This window comes from Macrotis lagotis, chromosome X, assembly GCF_037893015.1.
Source record: "Macrotis lagotis isolate mMagLag1 chromosome X, bilby.v1.9.chrom.fasta, whole genome shotgun sequence".
Lineage (NCBI taxonomy): Eukaryota > Metazoa > Chordata > Mammalia > Peramelemorphia > Peramelidae > Macrotis > Macrotis lagotis.
Window position 1 is genome coordinate 638,906,417 of NC_133666.1, and position 18,266 is coordinate 638,924,682.

Consider the following 18,266-nt stretch of genomic DNA (forward strand, 5'->3'; position numbering starts at 1 on the left):
AGATGGCAGGGCACCTCTGCATGACAGGACGCTTCTAAATAGGTTAGCACTAGCTAGCAGGACACATCTGGACTGCAAGACCTTGCCATCTGGCAGGGCACCTCTCCATGGCAGGATACACTTAAATAGATTTACAGGGTACACCTGGATGACAGGATCTTCCCAGATGGGGGGCACCTCCGTGTTGTCGTTCACCTCTAAATAACAGGCTGGTCCTCCAACCGCCCCCCAGATTTCCACACCCTCTGCCTCACCAGACCAGGACACAGAGTGCCTGACCCGCCCCAGATGCCCACCCGGCCCATCCCCACGTCCAGCTGTGGCCTAGGCCGGCTACTCAGGCCCCGGCTCCTCAGGCACAGCAGCCACTGACCCGGCTGAGAAGCTCCAGGCTCATACCCCCCTTCTCTGCTGGCCTGCTCACTCTACCTAATGGCCGCCGCCCTCACCTTTCCCGAAGCCACCCAGGCAGGCGGAGAGTTCTCCGAAACTGGGCTGACCAAGGGTATGCCCTCAATTGAAAGGCTGAGAAACTGAGTCCCAGAAAAGAAACAGGGAATCGCCCAAAGTCACGCAGTGAAGTGGAAGAAGAGCCTGGACTAGAACTCAGGACTTTATTTTATTTTTGAAAAAAATTTATAATAAATATATAATAGTTTTTGAACAGTAAATTTTATTCATTAATAAAACTTTAATTTATTAACTACTAGATGGGAGTTAATAATAAAGAAGTTCGAAACATCATGAAATCAGATCCAGAGATGGAAGGGACCTTACCAGCAATCTCATTTTATCAATGAAGAAAATGAAGGCTAGAGAAGTGAAAGGACTTAACCTAAGGTTATACAAGTAAGAAGTAACAGAAGCCATAATAGAACACAGGACCTTTGATCCAAAGTCCAGGGCTCTTTCCAAAATCTGATATCAATTTAAAGGTTAATAGATTTTAGAGCCGGGAAGGTGATTGGAGGCTATCTAACCTAAGCCCTCCATGTTACAGATGAGGAAACTGACACACAGAGGAAGAGCTTGACTAAAGTCACACAAATGGCACAGATCCTCTCAACTCTGAATCTAGGTTCTTTCTATTACATAACACTTTACCTATTTTGTCCAGCTTTATTTAAATTGATTACGCTAAACATTTTTAAGTGCTTACTCTGAGGCTCAGGGCTCAGCCTTGGTGATACAAAAATGGATGGAATTCCAATTCCTTTTTTTTAGAAATTCATAACCCAAAGAAATTGGAGGGAAGGGAGGTAGAATAAGGAAGGGGAATAAATAAAAAGAATGGGGGGAGAAACTATTTATTTAGTGCTTTGATATATATACAATGCTATTTGTTGGAGGATACAAATCGAAAACCAAAAATAGCATCACCCCTCCAGAAATTTGTGTCATAATGGAGGAAGCACTATTCTTAGGGATATTGTCACCAAGGAGATGAATTTACCTATATGCGTGGTGAGTAGGGCTGTGATAAAGTGGATTGATACACCCCATCCATGGACAATGGTTGAATTGATTTGACACTGATTTATGGTTACAGCACTGGAGGTGGAGAAGAAGGAAAAGGGTACCTTTCTAGGAGGTCGATGAGGATTTTGTAAAGGTCGGAGTAAAGAGAAATTCTTCTGCGCTTTTCCGGAAAAAATGGTTGGGAAAGAAACAGTCACCAATCCTGGAGTGAGATTCTAGAACAGAAGATCCTCCGCGGTATGGTCCACAGGAAGCCTCCAATGATGGAGGTGGCCAGAGAAGAAGGAATGTAGGCAGAGTCAGACATGAAAATGTGGATATTTTTTTTTGCTTCTTGCGAGTCAACGGGGTTCATTGGAACTTGCCCAAGGCGACAAAGTTAGATAATTATTGTGTCTGAGTCCAGATTTGAACTTGGGTCCTCCTAACTCCAGAGACGGTGCTTTGTCCGCCACCCAGCCAATCCTTCTATATTACAATTTTATTTTATTTGGGATCTTTTTTTTCTTTTTTTTTCTTTTTTTGCAGAGCATTGGGGTTGGGGAGGCTTGCATGACACACAGCTAGGTGATTTTTGGGTGTATGGGGCCAGATATGGGCTCAGGTGCTCCCCGCTCCAGGGCTGGGGCTCCGTCCATGGAGTCACCTGGCTATACCTACAATTATTACTATTATTTATTTAATTTTATTTTTTCTCTTCCCTTTACTTTATTGCCATTCTATATTTTGTGGGGGGCGGGAGTATTCTGTTTACTCTTAAACAAGAATATTTTATTAATGCGTAAAAACATTGTTTGTAGAAAAAGAGAAAAAATAAATATAAAAAAGAATTCAGAAAAGAATGTGGGTTTCAGTAAAAGCAGACTGTGTGGAGGAAAGTCCTACTGCTTTGCTCCTCAAATTCCAGTAACACCTCTTCTATCTCACTATCCACGTCTTCTGTTAGCTGGATACAGTGACAAAGCTCACATATTAGAAAAGCTCCTAGAGTTGCATCTTCCTCATTATCTTGAATGTCCACATTAATCACATGGACTGGCTGGCAGGTCTCCTGATCTCTGGAATTTAAATCTTCTATCACATCATCATAGACTCTCTCTTCGCAAGTAAAGATGACATCAAAATATTCTTTAGACTTTTGGAATCTTTCTGGCCTGGGCTTGATTCTTTTATTTCTGGCCAACATGTGAAGAATACCGTTATGTGTATAGAGTTCTTCGTCTTTCCTAAGAAGATCATTGTACATCTGATGGTAGCTTGTCTTGAAATCATAAACATTTGGCTTGTCTGGTCTTGGCCCTGGGAGTCTTACACAGGTTCCTGTTCCAAAGGATTTGACCCTGAATCCTTTTTTCCGGAGGAGTCTGTGAGCCTCCATGCTCCTGTTCTGGTTACTGGAGCACACCACGGCCACTCGCAGTGGTGAGGAGGGCATGATAGCAGTGAAAGAGAGACGATTGAGGGCAGAGGCAGAGTAAAACGAGCAAGGGGAAGTAGGTACCAGTGGACAGCAGCAGCCTCAGCTAGGTGAGCAATGGGATGTTAGTCCCTTCAACCTGCTGGCTAAATAGACGACCTGATTTAGTAGTCCTCTTCTTACACTTTGGGTGAGAGACTGAGGAAGGCAGACGCTTTTAACTCTGAAAGACAAGGGGTGGAGGAACTGGAGCCTCGCCCAAACAAAGAAGGTGCGAACTCCTTACCTTTTCACTCCCCCTTTTATGCAAGAGAAAGTTGCAAGGGATCGAAACTAACGTTTTCACAAATAACAAAACCGACACCTAGACAGCTTAGGTGATTTCTGCACTTGAACCTCATAAGAGATCGTGATAGACTGCATTCAACCAGCTGCAACAAGAATTCGAACCCCGAGTTTGATCTCCAAGAACAGGACTCAGGTGAATGAAAAAGACTAACTAGGAGGAATTTGTTGAGGGTGAACTGTTTGCATTCTCGGATGGGAGGAAAATGGAGATAACTCATATGAACTTTCTCATTTATAAGAGAAGTGAGAAGGAGCATGTGTAGACAAGGTACAGGAAGGAGCTGAATATGACGATATCATATAGTAAAAAGATGGAGTCAATGGGTGTTAAAGGAAAGTACTGCAAGGAAGAGAAAGGAAATGAAGAAGGTGTTAAGATATGCACATAAGAGTCAAAAAAGAGCTTTTTCAATGCAGTGGAAGGGGGAAGGTGAGGGAGAATGATTGAGCCTTCGTTCTCATCAGAAATGGTTCAGAGCGGGAAATAACATACACACTTAATACGATATAGAAATCTAATAATAAGAAAGAGATGGGCTAAAGAAGAATGGGTATAGGGAAGGGGAGAATAGGGGATAGAAGACGGGGAAGATCATGGGAGAGGATACACAGATACAATACACTTTTGAACAAGGACAGGGTGAAAGGAGAAAGAGAATAGAATAAATGAGAGTAGCAAGGACTAGAGTCGAGGGAAATACAGACAGTAATGGCTACAGTGGGAAAAATATTGAAGCAGCTTCTTTGGTGGACTTACGTTAAAGAAGACAACTCATTCCACAGAAAGTGCCATTGTCTTCTCAACACAGATTAAAGTACATTTTTTCTTTCTCACTTAAAAAGAAGAATAGGTGTAAAAGAGAGAGCAGGAAACAATTACAGTAATCTCTTGTTTGATAAACCCAAAGAGTTCAGTTTATGGGATAAGAAATCTCTTTGCAAGATAAAATGTTGGGAAAATTGGAAGTTAGTATGGTAAAAACTTGGATTAGACCAACATCTGAGTTTTTTTAGTTGCATAACCACTATATTGATTTGTTCTTTTCCCATTTTTTTATGAAATAAATTAATTTTGTCCCCAAATACTGTTTTGGCAGCATCCCATAAATTGCTAGAGTTGTCTTATTGCTGCTATATTTTTTAATGAAAATGTTGACAGTTTCTAAAATTTGTTCTTTGATGCATTTATACTTTAGAATTAGATATTTCATTTGAACTAATCTTTAATCTATCATTCCATTAACTTTTCTTGAATGTAATTCTTATTACATTAAAAAATATAAAAACAAATTACTATTTCTGCCTTTTTTACATTTGATTTTGAGATTCTTATGCCCTATTGTGTGGTCAGTTTTTTTTGTATGTACCATGTACTGCTGAGAAAAAAGTATATCCCATTTAGTTTTCTCAAAAAGTCTGTCATAGCTAACATTTTATGTATTCTATTTACCCCTTAATTTCTTTCTCCTTTATTTTTCAGTTGGATGTATTAAGTTCTGAGAGAGGAGAGTATAGTTTTATTATTTCTTCCCGTAACTCATGTAACTTCTTTAAAATTTTAGATGCTATAATACTTGGTGGAAATATGCTTTGTATTGATAGAGCTGCAATGTCTATGGTACCTTTCAGCAAGATATAATTTCTTCCTATACCTCATTTAAATTAAGTCTATTTTTGTTTTTATTTTGCCTGAGATAAAGAATGTTACCCCAGCATTTTTTTAATTAAAGCATAAGTGATCATGCTTCCATCTCTGACCATTACTGGTTGTGTGTGTCCTTCAAGCATGATTCTTGTAAACAAGATAATAAAAATTAGAAATAACAATTATATTTGTGCATATATATATTTAGACTGCTAGTATATATGTGATTTCATCTGATATTCACAAAAAAACATATAATGTAGGCTTTTTACCTACTTTTTATAGATTTAGAAAGTGAGGATTTAATAAAGTGAGTAGACTAGAGAGTCAAAACTAGCATTTATTAAAGAGATATTTGAACACAAAACTTCCTAATCAAAACTAAACAGCCTAGGGGAAGCTAGGTGGTGAAGTGGATAGAGCACTGGCCCTGGAGTCAGGAGTGGCCAAGTTCAAATCTGGCCTCAGACATATAATAATTACCTAGCCATGTGGCCTTGGGCAAGCCACTTGACCCCATTGCCTTGCAAAACCTAAAAAAAAAAAAAACCTAAACAGACTATCTACTACAACATACTAACCCCAAGGAGAACTTAGAATAACCACAAGATTATTGATTATTTATTGAAATGAATTATTTCAATAGTGCCAAGGAAGTTTGGTAAGTTGAATTTAAGATCATTGTTGAACCTTTAATAAATTCCATATATATATATATATATATATATATATATATATATAGGTTTTTGCAAGGCAAATGGGGTTAAGTGGCTTGCCCAAGGCCACATTGCTAGGTAATTATTAAGTGTCTGAGACTGGATTTGAACCCAGGTACTCCTGACTCCAGGGCCGGTGCTGTATCCACTGCGCCACCCAGCTGCCCCTAATTATTTATATATTTCAAAAATTTAACCAGCTACTATATTGAACCAAATCTAATTGCAAAATTTAAAAGAAATAAATGGCTGGTCTTACAATGGGTTTTCAAAAGAATTAATTTTATAATTACAGTGTGGGGAAGGCAATGTAATAAAGACAATATGGATGAAGAACAGTTTAAAGATGTGGAGATGATGATCTTCAAGAAGAGAAAACTTTAGTTGAACATGATAGCTTTCTTGATTGACTTGAAATTATCTCACATGGAAGAATAATTAGACATTCTACATGGCCCTAGAAGACAGAATGAGGACAAAATTAAGCAAAGCCACATAGAGGATGACTTTGATTCAGCAGAAGGAAAAATCTCCTTGCAGTTAAAACACTACAACAGTAGAATGTGATATCGTGAGAGGCAGTGAATTCCTTACTGGGAAAACAGTAAATGATTCAGATTGGACTGAAGAGCCTCTGAGGTCCCTTCTTGCTCAAGATCTCCAGAATAGGGCAAGGGATTCTGTACCCATTGTTAAGAAAGTTTTGCCATAATTTCTTTCCCCATAGGGGACAGGAATCAGAAATACAATTATACTATTTTGCTAATAAAGAGTTTGGGGGATTGCTCTAGGAGACTAAAATTTTCAAATATTCTTCCAGTTCCTCCACAAGACCACATAGCCTATCTCAGACCAAGAAGGAGTCTGCTTGTGCATCTTAGTGACTGATATTCAGCTATCTGAAATTTTCAACTTTTTCCAGCACCAAGAGTTTCTGTCTTCCTTGCCCTCCTTTTCAACAGCACCAGTCAGTCAAACTATTCACTTGGTGATGATCAATAAGTGATTGGAGGGGGGAATATGTTGGGAAGGGAGACAGGAAAAGAGTAGATGGAAAATAAGTATAAAGAGAAGCAGCCTACTGTTGGGCAGAAACTCATGGAGAGTCTCCCAAAAACCAACATAGTTCAAATCACAATCTCATCTAGGTGAAAAAAACATAAAAACCTGATTCATTCCAAGGTTAACTTGAAAGCTCAAGGTGATATTTGGAGGAAAAGCCAAAGAGAAAAGCATAAGACTTATAATGTAAGCAAGGTTCAAGGTTCATTTTTGCCATTAATTAGAAATATGACTTTAGTCTAAGATATACTTTTTTGTGGATTATGAACCACAAAATAGAAATGAAAAATTCCCAATTGACTTCATGGTGCATTTTTCAAAGTCAATTAAAATCATCTTTATGAGATTTTGGGGGGGTGACCTTAAATCCTTCCTGAAAGATATTTTTTTTAATTTTTCTCAAAAATAAAAGAATTGTTAATCTCTTATAGCCTAATCTACTTCAGCCAATTATAATCCAAACACCAGGGACAATCTTTAGTCAGAAGTCTCAAATGCAACAATAGAAGTCTAGTAAAGATAGAGGAGTTATGTTCGTACTCCTAGACATAGGTTCCTGGGCTATTGGAAGGCCCTTTATATACAAACTATAGATAACATCTATATTGCCCCATTCCAGAGTTCTATGAATGGCATTGTCCACTGGGTTTATTACTGAGGAAAGAAATCAGGCATAATAGAGAGTGGGTGAAAGTAGGGAAGGTGATAAAAAGATTCCCTATCCTAACAGCAGGCTGAAACCATTTCTCATGATCTGAAGGTAGTCAAGAATACAAGTTTTCTGTGGAAGAGCTGTACTGCTAAAGGAGATTGCCAGGAATAAATAAATAATAAGATCACCAGAAAAGAATTTATGCTCTGTGAAATAAAGTCCATCAGTGTTCCCAGATTACTTGTCCTGTTACAGACATTATTATAAAATGTGTGAGGCATCACTGCAAAGTCTATGTACAATCTGTTGTACTCTTTAATTAAACTCTTTGACCTTTATCACTTTTTATTGTTCTATATCTACTATGCTAATATAATTTCTATTGATTTATAATCTCTTATCCACCTTGTCCTCTTGGTCTTTTTTCCTTCTCTTTTAGTTTCTGACAGGAAATTGGCAAGATGTTATGAAATTCAGATTCAGGTTTTGCTGATTCTTTTATGTTCATCTTTTACCATTCCTATCCTTCCTTTCATTCTACTTCTACTTCTATCCCCAGATTTTTACTATGGATACTTATAATACAGACACAAATATCAACATATCCTAAGGAACCAGTATTTCATGAGTTCCACTATGATTAAGATGCAAAATATGTTTGCTATCGCTTGTTTGGTGGTATACAGTGCAACCAGATTGCAATCTAAAGACTGATCAATTGTCAGTTAATTACTGCATTTATCTGCCTTCAAGAATGTGGGAATAAATGGGGTGGGGAGAGGTAAAGAGAGAGGAATATGAATAAAAGCTAGAAGGAATCCAAGGAACAGGTAAGATTGGACATGTGATATCATGATGAAGGAGGGGGAAGATAATTGCTTTCAGGCATTTGAAGGTCTGGAATGAGAAAGATTAGATATGTTTTGCTTGACCCAAGAGAGTAATGCTAGGAATAATGTATGGAAATTACAAAATAATGATAATAATATTTAGACTTGATGCAAAGAAAAACTTCCTGATAATCACAACATGGCAAAGTAACAAGAAAGTAAGGAAGAAATGACACCATGCCTATGAGGAATTTCATGAGGGCTCCATGAAAGGGAGAAAAGGATATCTAGGAAAAGGACTTCAACAAATAGAAACAAGTACTCTCTAAATTTCATCCCATTTTCTGATGAATGATCTCTGTACCTGTGAAGAGTATATCACTGTAGACTTTTCCTTTGGATGGGTTGGTAATTTTACAAAAATGTTTCATACTGTACTGCCTTAGTAAAGGCTTCCATCTAAAAATCAATTGTCTATCTAACTGATATCAACTTAAAAATCAATAAAGTATAACAGTAGAAGTTTATAAATATGCAAGTTTATGAGTTCATAAATGTTAGAAAGCCATCCTTGGCTCCACCTAAAAGCTTGAGGGGACAGATAGCTATTGTCCTCTATGGATCCAACTTACTAGTCTGGATGTAGGTTAGGAAATAACTCCAGAGTACATTCTACACATAAATCAGCACAGACGTTTTTGACCTCAGTCTGACAAAACTTCTGGGGCAAGTCTTCTCTCTTACAGGTCATCAACTCCAGCAAAGTCTAGTCTTGCTTTTACCACCAAGACCACCTGCAAAATAAGGGGGGAAATTCCTTTTCTTCGACTCTCCAAGTATTCTCTCTTTTGGTCTTCACATATAGTAAATATGTGCTCTGTTCCTATTTCTTCTGGAGTGGACTATCTTGAAGTTTTTGAAGGGATAGCAAAAGAAATTAGACCTGTTTTCAATAGTATAGACAGAACACAGTAAAAAGACAAGTTTAGATTCATCTAAGAAAACAAACAAATCAGCAAATGTGGAATAGACCCTATCAGGAAGTGATGGGCTCTTGTTAAGAGATTTTCAAGCAAAAGTTGGGTAAGGACTTCTCATCTTTTAAAAAAAAAACCTGTCAGCACTCTCCCTGCTCTGTTTCTGGGTCTTCTCAACCTCCAACATCATTTTCTCATGTCATCCTCCATTCTTGTTCCTGTGTTCCTTTGTTCTTCTCCAGACTGTATCTCTGAGTCTCCAGAATCTATCGCCCTGCTTTTGTACACGTACTTTCCCCTTCCATGCCTCCCCCCCCCCTTTTATTGAATTTGACCCCTAGCTCTTAGAACAGTGTTTGACTCATAGGCAAATGTTTAATAAATGCATGTTGCCTGCTTAACTATTAGAGAAATAGTTCAGTATGTGCTTTTATTTCTGAGGTTCCATGCTTCTGGAATTCTCAGAGGGATTTATCTTCTAGAGAGCCTACTCTTTTAGGCAGGTCATTGCTGGCCTCAAATTATTAGAAACTGTTAACTCTAATATTTTAGAACTGACTTTATTCTCTCTAGAAACACCTTTCTAGACTGAATACTCCCATTTGACATGGATACATATTCCATCTGCAATATCTTGGGTCATGCATTCTAGCAAGTTATTTTTTGTTCTTTTCAAAACCACAAGCATATATATATATATATATATATATATATATATATATATATATATAGGGATCAGAATGGAAGAGGTTATTGCTTGGAGCTCCCAAATCTCTTTTTAGTGCTAACAGAGAAGAGTTTCAGAGAGGAATCCTCTTATACATATATAGCAGTAGACTATCATGGGAGCCAGGGAGCTTTAGCAACATGATCAGCAAATACTTGAAGGTTGATTCCATCCACTATCAGCTATGTGTAACTACAGCATACAAGAAAGGGAAAAACACAAAAGTCCCCCAGAACACCTCCCCCCAAAAAAGAGAACTATTATTTATTTGAAAATGATATGGAGTTTTCCAGGGAACATTTAATTTATTTTGACTCAGTAGTGATATGGCAGATAAAATAACCTTTAAAATAAACTTAACCTACAGTAAAGGAGACATACTTTCAATAAGAAAGAGATGATCATTCCATTATCTTTGACCATAGTCCTACCTCATCTGAAATTTTGTTTAGTTCTTAATACCAAAACTTAGAAAGGGAAGAGTTAATCTGGAAAGGATGTAAATCAAAGGAGTCAAGATCATGAAGTGTCTATGTAGATCAGCTAAAGGAACTAGAGTTACTTTAGGTCTAAAGGAAAGAACATATGCAGTATGCTCTGTCTTCACAAAATTAAGGAAATGTTATATGGGAGAAATAAGAGATTTGTTATACTAGGATTTAGAAAATATACTGAGAGTTTCAGAAAGAACTTGAAAAGTCATATTTTGGTTCAATTGAAAGGAAAATGGAATAGGCTTCTTCAGAAAGCAAAGAATTTTCTTTTCCGTGGATGTTTGCCAGGAAAAGCAAGGTGCCACTAGATAGGTATACTTTTGCACAGAAATATTGGTGAAATACAGGTTTGTTCTAAATGTCCTATAAGATCCCTTCCATTCCCACGTGATGTTATGATTCCTGATGAAGAATAAATAACCCAAATCCTTCAGTCATACCAGATCTCTTTCCCCTCTCTCTTCTATTATCTACAGGAATGGTCCTCTTCTGATCAGGATATATATTTTTTTATCCCACTGCTCAATAGCCATTGATGTTTAAAGCAAATTGGAGATGGTATTACAAAAACTTTCTGAACTAGAAGCAATCTTAGAGGTGATTAAGCTCAAGTTCTTTATATTACAATGGGATAGATTGTGGAAATAGTGACTTATCCTTGATGACAAAGGTAATAAATGGAAAAGAACCTAGAAATCCCAAGACAGAGCTTGATCTGAGTCAGACTTCTTTCCATTTCATCTCAAGGATAAATATATTTTCATGTTATATACTTCTCATTTCTCTTTCCCAGCAAAAAAAAAAAAATCAGTTCCAAACCAAACACAATTCACTGAATTTATCCTCCTGTGATTTTTCTGAGAAACCATATCATCAGGGATCTCTCTTTGGTCTCTTCTTGGGCATGTATTTGGTCACAGTGGTTGGAAACATGCTCATCATGTTGGCCATTGCCTCCACACTCCTATGTATTTCTTCCTTTCCAATTTGTCCTTTGTGGATGGATATCTGTGTAGTATCCAGTACTACATCCCCTATGCTGACTGTCTTGCCCAGATGTTCTTCTTTATGGCTTTTGCTGGTTTGGACAATTACATCCTCACTTCAATGGCCTATGATCGTTTTGTGGCCATCAGTCACCCTCTGCACTATGCAGTCATCATGAACCCTCAGTTCTGTGGTCTGCTGGTGCTGCTCTCCTGGGTAATAAGCTTTCTAGATTCCCTTCTTCATAGTCTGATGGTAACACGTCTCTCTTTCTGTACAAACCATGAAATTCAACACTTCTTTTGCGATCTTGCTGAAGTTCTGAAACTCCCTTGTTCTGACACTCTCATCAATTATGTATTAATATATATTACAGCTGAACTGGTGTGTTTATCCTCCCTCACAGGGATCCTTTACTCTTACACTCAGATCTGTTTTTCCATTTTGAAAGTGCCATCTGCTCAGGGTAAGTATAAAGCCTTTTCTACCTGTGGATCTCACCTCTCTGTGGTTTCCTTATTCTATGGTACAGTTTTTGGAGTATATTTTAGCTCTTCACCTACCCACTCTTCCTGGAAGAATACTGTTGCCTCTGCAATGTATGCTGTGGTCACTCCTATGCTGAACCCCTTCATCTATACGCTAAGGAATAAGGATATTAAAGATGCTCTTAGGAGGCTCATTAGTAGAATCACCTCCTCTCAGTGATAGGGATGGCTCTAGGTCCTTAGAACAGGATACAGATACTTCTGAAGAAAATTTGTTAAGCAGGAATATTGGATTCCTCACTTCTCTCTCCACTCAAATCCATCCTGCATTTAATGATTTTCCTAAAGTACAGGTGTGATGCTGTTACCCTTCCTAAACCACAAATTCCAGTGATTCCCAGTTGCCTCCAAGGTCAAATACAAAATCCTCTTTTTTGATATTCAAATCCCTCATAACCTAATCTTTTTCTTCCTTTCCAGCTTCTTAATACTTTACACTGGGCCACATACTCTCAACTCAAAGTGACACTAGCCTCTTTTCTATTCCTTGAATAAGACACTCCATTTCTTGGTTCTGAGTTTTTTCTCACACTGTTCCCCATGTATGGAATGCTCTCTCTATTGAAATCTACCTTCTGGCTTCATTTGTTTTATTTAAGTCACAAATATTTCTTAAAATTCTATTTTTACTTGAAGTCTTTCCCAACCCCTCTTAATTTTAATCCCTTTCCTCTGTTAATAATTTCCTATTAAAACTATATAACTTTCTGATGTGCTTATGTACTTGCATGCTTTCTTCCCCAATTAGACTGTGGAAATCCTTGAGATTAGAGATTGATCTATGACTTTCAACAGAATTCAACTTTAGTCAAAAAAAAAGTACTTTTGCAGTACTTTAGAAAAAGTAAATCATAGAAATCAGCTCAGGCAGATATAGCAGTGAGTAAAAAGACAGAGAAAAGGAATGATAGATCTCTGTGCTGCACCATCACTCTACTTCATTACAAAGTCCAGCTGGAGACCTGAGAAACAGAGTAAACTAATGCCAGAGGTGGGAGGGAGTTTTGGGAGGGGTGGTTCCTTTGACATTCCTCTGATTTTGAAGGAAAGAGTCCAGTACAGAAGTTTTGATTAGGAGAAGAGACCTAGGCTAGTAAAACATGAATTATGCCACAAGGGAGGGAGCTGATGCAGCTTTGCGACCCACCTCTGGTGAACTCCCATTAAAGTGAAGAAATTCAAAAAGTGAGGAGTGGGGAAAAATAAGGGGAAAAAACTAAAGTTATGTAACATCTCAGGAGGAAAAGCAAAAATTAAAGACCTTAAACAAGAGTAAATAACCCAAAAGGAAAAATATTAAAATATAGATGGAAAAAATTTTCTAAATCACAGTTAAAAGTTAACATATTTGTGAATAAATATAGTAATACCAAGGAAAATGAATCCACAGCTGATGAGGCAGGGATTATGTGGACTGAAAAAGGAACAACAGAAGGTGCCTCTAAACTGTGTAAATGAGAAAGTAGAATTTATAGATTTTATATTATAGAATTTATAAATTTCAATCACAAAAATCTGAAGGACAGAAAAACTATCTACACTGAAGTAAAAAGCAAATTTGAAAAAAAAGAAGCAAAAAGAAATTACATCAAAAGAAAGTATGATTCCTCTAAATATGCATAATATCATACTCTTGAAGACAGGATGAATAGGGATAACCAAAAGATTATCAAGCCCCCAGAAGAACATATGAAGAACAAAATCTTAGGGTAGGGAGGTGAGGTGCTGAGCCAAGATGGTGGAAAGAAATCAAAAAGCTTCCTGAGCTCTCCCATTTCCCTCAGGAACAATATTAAGTCAATCCTCTAAGAAGATTCTGGAGTGAAAGAACCCCCAAAGAGCTGAACTGGAGAAATTTTTTAGCTTAACTTACCTTGGAGGAACTGCAAGAAAAGTCTGTCCCACTTGATTAGAGGAGGAGTAAGGTAGTGGGGAAGCCAGCAGGAAGCTCAGAGCTGCAGCAAAACAATCAAGAATCGAGGCCCCTCGATGTGCAGGTCACCAGCACAGAAAGCATATTTTGAGCTTCAAAATGCCAGCATAACAGGTAAGACTAGAGCAGGCAGACCAATCACAGGTAGCAATACACCAGCAACTGAGCATAAAGGGTTGCTTTTTTTTAGCTTAAACTGAGCATAACAGATGCTGCTCTACCTCCTGTACTTTACTTTGTGTATATCTATCTGTTTCAAGTTTTTTCTAGAAAACAACATAGCAACAATAAGAAACAACAACAATAAACTATGTATATACATATTTAGGTTGTTAGTTCCCTTTCCATACATGATTTCATTAGTTATAAAAATTCTGTAATATAACATTTATTATCAATAATGTATAGATTTAGAAATTGAGAAACTGAAAAAGGGACTTGTCCAGAACATCAAAACTATTATTTATTAAAGGCAATATTTGCCTTCTTAATCAAAATCAAGTTCTTTATTCACTATACCATACTGACCCCAATGAGGACTTAGAATAACTAAAAGATTATCTGTATTTTATTTATTGAAATGAATTGATTTCAATAGATTTATCAAGTTTGGTAAGTTGAGTTTAAGATCAATATTGATCCATTAATAAATTTTTATGTATTTTTTTAAAAAGATCTTGAACAGGTATAACATTGAGTCAAATCTAATTGAATGAAAATTAGAATAAATTTCTGGTCTTAGATTGTGGTTACAAAAAAAATAATTTTATAAGTACAATGTGGAGAAAACAATGCAACAAAGATAATATGTATGAGGACCAATATAAGAATTTAGAGATATTGGACATGGAAAAAAGAAGACTGAAGTTGAACATGATAGCTGTCTTTATTGATTTAAAATTATTTGATGTGGAAGAATAATTAAACTTACTCTGTTTGGCCCCAGAAGGCAAAATGAGAACAAAATTAAGCAAATTCACAAGGAGGATTACTTTGGTTCAGGAAAAAAAATTCTTTGCAATTAAAACACTACAACAGAAGAATCTGATGCCATGAGAAGCAGTGAATTTGTTATTGGGAAAATAGTAGATGATTCAGATTGGACCCAAAAACCTCTGAGATTCCTTCTTGCTCAATATCTCTAAAATTCAGCAACTTCACAGGCAAGGTAGGATGGGTCTCATTGTCAGGAAATTTTCTGTCATAATTTCCTGACCCACAGCAGACAAGAATCAAATATGCAATTATGTTATCTTTCTAATGAAGAGTTGGGCCATCAAGTCTAAGGCACTAGAAATTTTTAAATATTTTTCCTGTTCCTCACAAATTCAGATACCAAGTCAGTAGAGAATCTTTTTTTTTTTTGCCTCCAAGAAATATAAGATCAAGAGCTTGAAGCTCTTCACTTTTTCTGGAGCTCAGAGTTTCTGCTTTCCTTTGTCCTCCTTTTCTAATCCCTTAGTAATATTCAGTAAGTGATTGGAAGTGGGAAATGTTGAGTAGGGAGAAAGGAAAAGAGAAGGTAGTAAGTAAAAAAGAAGCAGCCTGTTGTTGTTCAGAAAGTCAAGGAGAGTCTACCAACACCAGCATAGCTTATTCAGGTGATAGAACCAAAAAACCTCATCCACTCCAGGATTAATTTAAAAATCCAGAGTTCACCTTGGCATCAGATTTGGAGGAAAACCAAAGGAGAATAGGATTAACATGATACTCTTGAGTCAAGTTCAAGTTTCATTTTTGTCATTGATTAGAAATACGACCTTGGTCTAATGATATATATTTTTCTGGACCAAAATAGAGATCAAAAATAATTGACTTAATGGTACTTTTCTGAAAGTCAAATGAGATCATCTTGGTGAGAGTTTTATTTGTGGGTGACCCTAAATCATTTCTAAAAGATAAATTTTTATTTTTCTCATAATAGAAGAACTATGAATCTATTGTGGTCTAATATGTCCAGTCAAATATAATCCAAACATCAGAGACATTCTTTAACTGGAAGTCTCAGATATACTAATGGGGAGACTAATAAAGACAGAGAGTTTAGGTCCATACTCCTAGAAAGAGAACACTGGGCTCTTGTAAGGTCATTTTCATGAAAACTACCAATATTCCCTGACCCTAGAGACCTCTCAATATTATTGTACACTGAGGTTATCACTGAAGGAAGAGGTAAGGGATTCAAGGGCAGAAGATGCAGGTGGGGGGAAGTGACTGAAAGACTCCATACTCCAATAGTTGCTGATGGGTTGGCTCAAACTATTTCCTGTGACCTAAAGGATGTCAATAATGGGGATTTTTCAGAAGAAGAATTGGACTGCCTAGGGAGAGTGTTAGGAAGAAATAAATAATAAGGATACAGGTTCAGACTCTCTACTATTTGAAGTATGATCCTTCAATGTACCCAGATTACTGGCTGTCCTGATATAGAAATTTTTATATAATATATGGGCTATCACTGCAAAATCTATGCACATTCTTCAGACTTTCTTAAATCAATCAGAGGCAGTTGTCCCTTTGACAGGCATCACTTCTTATTGATCTCTACCTACTATTCCAATGTAATTCCTGTTGATTTTGTCATCTCTTGTCCACCTTAGCCACTTGGTATTTTTTATTCATCTTTTTTGTTTTTGCTTCTGATAGAGGACAAACAAACTTATATGAAATTCGATTCTTTTATCTAATATGCTCATCTTTGAACATCCCTAAGCCTCCTTCATTTTCACTTTCTATTCACATTTCTATTCCTCTGCATGTTCAGACTTCTACTGATGATACTTATCATCACTAAAAACAACACATCCAAAGTAATCTGTATTTCTAGAATTAAGATTAAGGTGCAACATTAAGATTAAGAGATGCAAAAAATGTTTGGTATCTGGATGTTTGGTGTTATAACATGCAACCATATTGTGACTTAAAGACTGGTCAAGTGTCAGTTCATAACTTTATTTGTAAGCCTCCAAGAATGTGGGGACAAATGGGGTGGGAAGAAAAATAGAGGAAGGAATCTGAATAAAGATTAGAAGAATTTTAAGGAACAAGTCAAATTGGATATGTGATATTATGATGGAGGAGGAAGGAGACAACTGCTTTCAGATATTTGAAGGACTGGGATGAGAAAAATTAGGTGGGTTTTATCTGCTTTATCCCAGAGATCAAGACTAGTAATAATGCATGAAAATTGTTAATGATAATGATATATAGACATGACAAAAGGAAAAAACCTCCTTTTCATCAAAGCTTGGGGACTTCATGAGACCTATAGGCAGAAATTACCCTTAGCTCCAGTGACACTAGCCTTTTTGCTGTTCCTTGAACAAGACACTCCATTTATTAGTTCTGGACATTTTTTTACACTGTACCCCATGTCTGGAATACTTTCTCAACTCAACTTCAACCTACTGGATTCTTTTGTTCCATTTAAGTCACAGGTAATTTTTAAAATTCCATTTGTATTGCAAGTCTTTAACAACCTCTCTTAATTCTAGTCCCTTCCCTCTGTTAATAATTTATTTTTAATCTTACATATAACATGCTTATATATTTGTTTGTGAATGTATGGCTCAGTGTGTTTGATGTCTTTCCAATTAGAATGAGAGATCCTTGAGGTCAGGAATTGGGGTTTTGGGGTCATTTTGTATCTCTTTAGGGTCATTTTTCATCTCCAATTAGTAGCAGCATCCCTGGATTATTGTAGGTATTTAATAAATGTTGGTTCAGGAATCTCAAGGTTACTCCCTTACTGGCTCACTCTATTCTTGTTGACCATAAATGACATTGAGCTTCATGCCCTCTATTCTTGGGATTTCAGTCATAATTACATCTACTTTAACATCTCCTGCTTCCTCAAATAAATTTCAAAGTCAAAAAGTGCCTTTCAATTGAGTGAAAAAAGACAGGCTTTAGTCCTCAGTCTAGTACTTATGGGAATTGGAAGTCCTTTCTTGACTACAGAAAATTTTTTTCTCCATATCAAATCAAACATTGTATATGAATGTGTATTAGAATACATGTTGTATATTATATAGTTTCAGGAAAGAAAGAAAAATTAAAGAAAATCAATATAAGATTTCACTACTGAGTCAGAACTGCTCCATGAGACGGCCATTCTTCTTTCAAAGCATGATTAATATAGATACATGTTTAGCATGATTGTACATGGGTAGCCTATATTAGATTGCATTCTGTCAGGGGAAGAGGGGAGGGGAGAGGGTGGGGAATATAAAACTCAAAACATTACACCAAAAATGATTGACTTCCAGCCAAGATAGTGGAGAGAAATCAGGCACTATGCTAAGGTCTCCTGGTTTTCCCTCAGAATTAATATGAATCCAAGCCTCTTAACAGAATTTAAATCTACAAAATGCAGAAAGATCAAAGAATAAGAACATCTACCAACAAGGTCAGTCTCAGAGGAATGTGGGTGAGCTGAAGGCAGAGAGAAG

General features: G+C 36.8%; 2 pseudogenes; one reads left to right on the plus strand and one right to left on the minus strand.

The window, feature by feature from the left end:
- Positions 1 to 12,042, plus strand: part of LOC141501403 (olfactory receptor 7C1-like) — a 36,579-nt pseudogene extending 24,537 nt beyond the window's left edge.
- LOC141497442 (RNA polymerase II subunit A C-terminal domain phosphatase SSU72 pseudogene) lies at positions 2,330 to 2,914 on the minus strand (annotated as a pseudogene).
- Positions 12,043 to 18,266: the final 6,224 nt, after the last annotated feature.